The sequence below is a fragment of the Triticum aestivum genome, chromosome 6A (genome assembly GCF_018294505.1).
Source record: "Triticum aestivum cultivar Chinese Spring chromosome 6A, IWGSC CS RefSeq v2.1, whole genome shotgun sequence".
NCBI lineage: Eukaryota > Viridiplantae > Streptophyta > Magnoliopsida > Poales > Poaceae > Triticum > Triticum aestivum.
Window position 1 is genome coordinate 457,098,697 of NC_057809.1, and position 6,252 is coordinate 457,104,948.

Sequence of the window (6,252 nt, forward strand, 5' to 3'; positions counted from 1 at the left end):
GATAGATAGATAGATAGATACAATCAATACCTCCCCTAGGCCTTCGGTCTAGGGTTTTCCTCCTCCTAGGCGATTTCTTGTCGCCTTTGAGTCTATACCCGCATACAATTGGATCCCGGCTGCCCTGATCGTGTTTTACGATCTACCTCTGGCCTACGCACGACATCGGCTGCGCGGTGCGAGCGACGGGAACGGTGGCAGACGATGGCGTCTCCTTCAGATGCCAACTCAGGTACGAGCGGCGGCGACTTTGACGCGGCTGCAAGATCGGATCTCGGAGACTTCTTCAACCAACTGGATCTCAATGATGAAGAGTTCATCGATGTGGAGATTGATGAGGATGATCCCAAGATACAGGAAAGTGTGCGCTGGTTGGCCCTTGTTAGGGTTCATCTATATCTATACTACTATTAAAAGAGCAAACTTAAGCCACCCTACAGCCACACAGCAAAATGTACACAGAAGTACCAGAGACGTTAGATCAATCAGACTAAATAACATCCAACAATCCATATTACATTAATGATATGCTATACAAACTAACGGACCAGATTAAATGTTCTGCCAGGCAGACTACGCGGCACAGGGCCTGCCCCTCCCACGCTCCACCTCATGAGGCAAAGAGGCCGCCGCACATCACGCTTCTCAGCCCCAACAAATCGGAATCGTCATCCCCTGCCCCGACTGCGCCCCGTCTCCCTTCCCACCGCCGTGCTCCCCTCTCCCCATGGACGTCCTTCCCGCCTTCGCTGCCGCCGATGCCCCACGCGACGGACCCCTCTTTCCCTCTTCTCCTCGACGGCCACGCCGCGTCGCTGGCCGAGCCCCGCTACGGTTGCTGTGAGCCGCCGCCCGCCCCATAGCCCCATGCCCGAAGCTGCAGCCGAGATGCATCTGAGCGAGAACAAGGGGATCGAGGAAGTCTGGTTCGCGATGACGAGATGCATCTGAGCGAGAACGTGGGGATCGAGGAAGTGTGGTTTATGATGACTAGCGGGCAGGGCTTCGCCGGCGTTGCCATATGTCTGGAGCTGATCCGCCGTGATGCGCTGGAGGTCTGCTCCCTCGATCTGCTTGATTCATCCTCCTGGTCACGTCGGCGTCAACTTCTTCAAGGTTATCTCCCTCGCTCCCTTTCGCTTAAATTATTGTGGTTTTTTTCTTCTGTCGCCATAAGTGGGCGTGAGAGTTAAAAGGCGTCGTTTCAGCCAAGCAAGTAAATTGTTTTGCTATCCAATGCATTGAAGCTATAATGTACTTAGTAAATTGTTTAGGGCGGTGTAGGGCTTGTAATGCCTTCCAACTTAGTGAATTGATAAACCTGGAAATTTGTATTTTTCACTTAACAGGAATTTGCGCAATTCAGTTATTTGTTCAGTGAATGGATTTTGTCATGACATTTCCTGCAGGCAATGATTCGAAGTAGATGGGCCTGGCTTCTGTTCATCATGCAATTATGTGCTATCTTCGTTCTTGCTGCTGAGGGTAACTCCATGCATGCGCAAGCTATATGTACTCTTAAGCTGTTAGTCTTCTCTAACTTATTGCATATTCCTGTATGATACCACTTTTTCCCTAGCAAGGATATGTGAGCCTATTAACCTTATGTCGTCTGTCATTGATTGATAACCCAACAAAGAAGTATGGCAGAAATTTGCATCTTAACCTTTCGTCTGCAGGTTCGACATATAAATGTCGTACATATGCTTCTTTGACCTGAGTGTGTAAAGTTGGGGTAGGCCACAAGGTCTGCAAGCACAAGCAATACCATGAAGGAGCAACTTATCTACTACACCTATACAATAACCAGTGGGGCATATCCAAACATCTACCCAATCTGCTCTTTCTACAGCCATGGATAGGGCAAGAAAAATAATTTAGAAACTGGATTCTGTGTATGGTTATTCTCATGTCCATCATATGAGCACTGTGTGTGTACTTCTTCTCATGTTGAAATGATGTGTTATACTGGGCCTTTGCATTTTCTTCAGGATTTTTGCATGTGTATTTTCACATAATTTGTAACAAACCAATTCATATTTTCGTCGCAGATGAATAACCAACCAAGCGCAGATCCTTTTCAGTGTGAGCATGCCCCGGTTTACTGGGCCTTTGCATTTTCAAACATTCTGATTGGTCATACTATATGTAATCCTTTTTTTTTTTGCTTCAAGGGAGTTAATTTGTTTATCATCATGACCAACTGAAACTGATTAAACCGGTAGGTCTTGTCCTCAATTGGGGCGTGTGATCTATGAAAGCTTGGGATTTACCGTTCTAATGTGCCGCCTTTGGTTTTGGTTCAGGAAGAAGAAGGTGGTGCACAAGATGGCGACGTGTGTAACTGGCTTGAGGATTTTCTGAAGAACTTGAATTAGGACGTTCACTACACATTTGGAATAGATTGTCAAGAAAATTTATCTAGAGTCTGAACAAATTCATTTAGATTCGGTTTAATTATAGGGATTGTTCATTTTCTGCATTGATTTTGTCATGTTATAAAATTGGCATACCATATAATGCATATGTTTTCACACTAAAGGTGCCACCTGTTGTCACAATGCTGCAAAGATATGGTGCATGGATGCATAGTTTAACTCCCATGAGTACTTGTAGGAAAACAATTGTACAATGCATAAAGATGTTATTTGTATCTGCAAAGAGCGATCATATCTTTTGATTGATTCCATAAGAGTGAGGTCACTCCTTGACTCAGTCGAACTTCAATCATTGCTCTTTTTTAATAACGATTGGAGATGTGGTGTAGGAGGATCAACAGCTAATGGCAAACGCGCCAACATGCCCCAAGCACGGTGACCCTTGCAGCATGCAGAAGACCATCGGGACAAATGGGAGGTACACAAATAGCCAAGAATGCAAAGAGACGTGCAGGTCTGCGATTAAATGGTATGTAGCTCCCTACGCGTGCTTGCCTAAAATGTACTTTGGTAGTTGCTAGAGCCATGCTAGCTTCATATGTTGTTCTTGCAGCCTCAACTAGCTAATTTTATTTAAAGCAAATGTAGTTCTATCCTTCCAATTAGTCTTATTCACATCTTCTTTTCTTTTTTCTCTTGTCATTAAGAGTACAAATTTTATGACAATTTAAGGAATTTTTTCATATCTTTCTCCCAGTTACCTTAATTTTGTAAATTGTGTTCTAATTCGATTTAGATTTTCTTTTCAGAAAGGCCTACTTTGAAGGTGTGTGAATCCATTATTTCCTTTTAGTTTGTTGTGGAGGTGAGTTGGGAACCTTTTTTAAACTTGGTGGATGTGTTGTTGTAGTGACGGAGATTTGCATAAACCGTTGTTTGGCTTGCACTTTATTTTCATGCGGTAGCTCGCTACTATATATCCATACAAAAGAGGTTTAGTGTTACATTATGTAAGTAGCAGATTTCGTTCTTGCCCTATATTCTTTCTTTGTGAACCTTGCTAAGTACCTATTCCTGATAATATATTAAGACAGCGTGGAAAATCCAGTGGTCATGTTTGCGTTGTGAGCTTTTTGAAATCTTTTAATTGAATTACTGAGATTCTGTACTTCTAATGTTCTTCAGTCTTTAACTAATCAATTGCTGAGATCTCGATGTTGAAAATTGTTTCTTTGCTCTTTAAGGTTGGTTTCAGATGGAGAGCTAGGCCCATTTTGGATACCAATGTTGATTTTTATATTTTTCAATGGTTCATTGCATCATATTGTATGTTCCTATAGAATTTGATATGCAAGCTTTTGATGCTAATGACTACATCCTTAGATTGTGAAGGGAAGCAAGAGCAGCGGCTAGCAATAGCAGTTCTTGAATCTGAAACGAGTGAGCTCTTCTTCAACCAAGATAATTAGGTGGACTGCAATATTTTCTAAATTGTAAGTGAAGGTGGATGGTTTCTTACAAATCAAGCATGACTTTTGAATCTTGATGTTGCTTCTTATATAGCATATCTAAATGTGAAGTTTTATATACAGGTGTAATGTTTCCAATAGGTAAGCCAAAGAGCAGGGGATATGTGAACTTCCAAACATGGGTGAAGGGGGAAGATCATAACAATAGTGGCATTGGCTCTATTGGTTGGATGTTGCAGATTTATTAGTTGTCAACGATCGCCCACACATAACGATCAGACTTGATTCTGAGAGCAAGTGTGCCTGTGCGCTGTTGGTCCACCTCTAGCAGTTTTTGCTTGTTTCAGCTTTTATTCTTCATAGTCCCTCAAGGCAACAATCATCAAAATCTGACAATGGCCGCTTCTCACTTTTGTGAACGACACTTGCCATACTTCTGTGAACGATGCTTGATTTTTTTTTCATCGGAGTAATAGTTATTTACTATTGTTGATACATAAATGGTTCTTTACTGAACGGTAATTGTATGTGAGTATGGAGAATGGTGAAGAACGTTTTAAATAAAATAATCCATTGTCCAACAATGGGATTCTAATTTTTTTGATCAGATTATACTATAACAATATGATTAGCAAAAAAACAAACGGTTGTATATTTGACACATAATGCAATGGGTCGAAGCCCGCCTGGATATTTTGTTCAAATACTGAAATTTATTTACAGAAGATTATTATAATCATTTGGGTGCTATAAGAATGTTGATTCATGGAAGTGATAATCAAATTATTGAAGAATTAGGTATTATGCATTTTGTATGAAATTCAAAATTTTCAAGAAATATATCTATATTTTGTTAGGATTTTTAATGTTTGATACGTGCGTTGCACGTGCACGCTTACTAGTACAAACAAAGATTTCAGCCCAGCCGCTTTCTACAGAGACATGAGAGCGGCGTGGAATCTTGCGCAAAGTGTGAGATTTCGGCCGGTTGGCCCAAAGCGGTTCGTCGTCCAGGCGTCTTGTCTGGGGGATTGGGAAAGAATTATGTTGCAAGGTCCTTGGTTGTTCCGCAACAACATGGCAGTGCTTATGTGCCCGTATGATGGATTCAGTAGAGCGGAGGAAGTAGAGATAGTGCATATGCCTATATGGCTGCAAATCCGCAAGCTCCCCGATCCATATTGCAAGCAGAAAATTGTGGAGAAGTTGTTGAAAGGGGCAGGAGAAATCATGGAGATGTGTCTCAATGGGAACACACGAGGTGATTACATACGGGTGAGGGTCAAACATGACATCCGTCAGGCCCTTACAAAATTTGTGAGTATTGTCCGGGGCAAAGAACGTCAAGTTTTCCTGGTCCGCCATGAAAAACTTGCTAGGTTTTGCAAGTTCTATGGCCTTGTTGGCCATGAGCATAAAGAATGTGGATTGGGAGTTCATGATGAGAAATCGCTCAAGTTCGGGGATTGGTTTTATGCTGACAATCCTGGAAGGCCTCGTTCAGACACACGCCCGAGTAGGTCGTCAGGCCTAGGTTCTAGAGGGGACGGGAGTCCTAAGATGGGGAGGCCGGTTACTGAGCAGGAACCAGTCGACCCAGAGATAGCGGACACCGCATCAAGCCCGGTGAAGATCACCGGCGGCAGAATGGAAGTGGACAAGGTTCCAAAGAAGAGATTAAATATGGATGAAGGTGTAGGCGTCCTTAGGGATGCAAAGGGGAATGCAAAACCGCTGCTTGCAATAACTGATGGCACGGATACAGATCAACATGAGGACGCCTCGCCCACAAGCAGTAACTCAAGCAGCAAAAGGATGAAAATAGCCATTGAGAGTGACAAAAATGAGATATCGGCGGCCTCCCTAGAGGAGGACCGCCGGACGCAATGAATATATTATCTTGGAACTGCCAGGGGGCGGGGAACCGCCAGACAGTTCGCGAGGTGTTGGCCCTCTCTAAAGCCAATAACCCCAAGCTTGTTTTCCTTTGTGAAACAAGGCAAGATTCAGTTAAGGTACAGAAACTCAAGTGGAGACTTGGGTTGAAAGGATTTCATGGCGTCAGTAGTGATGGAAGAAGTGGAGGTTTAGCATTGTTTTGGGACGAGTCTCTAACAGTGACAGTCATGGACTCGTGCAATCGTTACATAGATGTCCAGATTGTAGATGGTGGCACCGGGGTCTCTTGGCGAGGGACTTTCGTCTACGGTGAGCCGAGAGTCGAGAACATATACTTAATGTGGGATCACTTGTCTAGTTTACGAGCTGTTTTGCAGGATCCTTGGTTCGTTTGTGGAGACTACAACGAGGCGCTATGGCAACATGAACATTTGTCTAGGGTTATGCGATCAGAGTCACAAATGTCTGCTTTCAGAGATTGTTTACTAGTATGCGAACTGGAGGAT

The 6,252-nt window shown here is 43.3% G+C and overlaps 1 long non-coding RNA gene across 4 annotated transcripts; it reads left to right on the forward strand.

Annotated features, from left to right (window-relative positions):
• Nucleotides 1-583: 583 nt before the first annotated feature.
• On the forward strand, nucleotides 584-4,342 carry LOC123127892 (uncharacterized). Of its 4 annotated transcripts, XR_006462854.1 has the most exons (7): nucleotides 584-1,116; nucleotides 1,410-2,085; nucleotides 2,175-2,221; nucleotides 2,307-2,907; nucleotides 3,188-3,243; nucleotides 3,762-3,871; nucleotides 3,971-4,342. It is a non-coding gene; the product is annotated as an uncharacterized lncRNA (long non-coding RNA). The 4 variants fall into 4 exon arrangements; XR_006462853.1 differs by having other exon boundaries at nucleotides 2,175-2,907; XR_006462852.1 differs by having other exon boundaries at nucleotides 585-1,116; nucleotides 1,410-2,221.
• The last annotated feature ends 1,910 nt before the right edge of the window (nucleotides 4,343-6,252 follow it).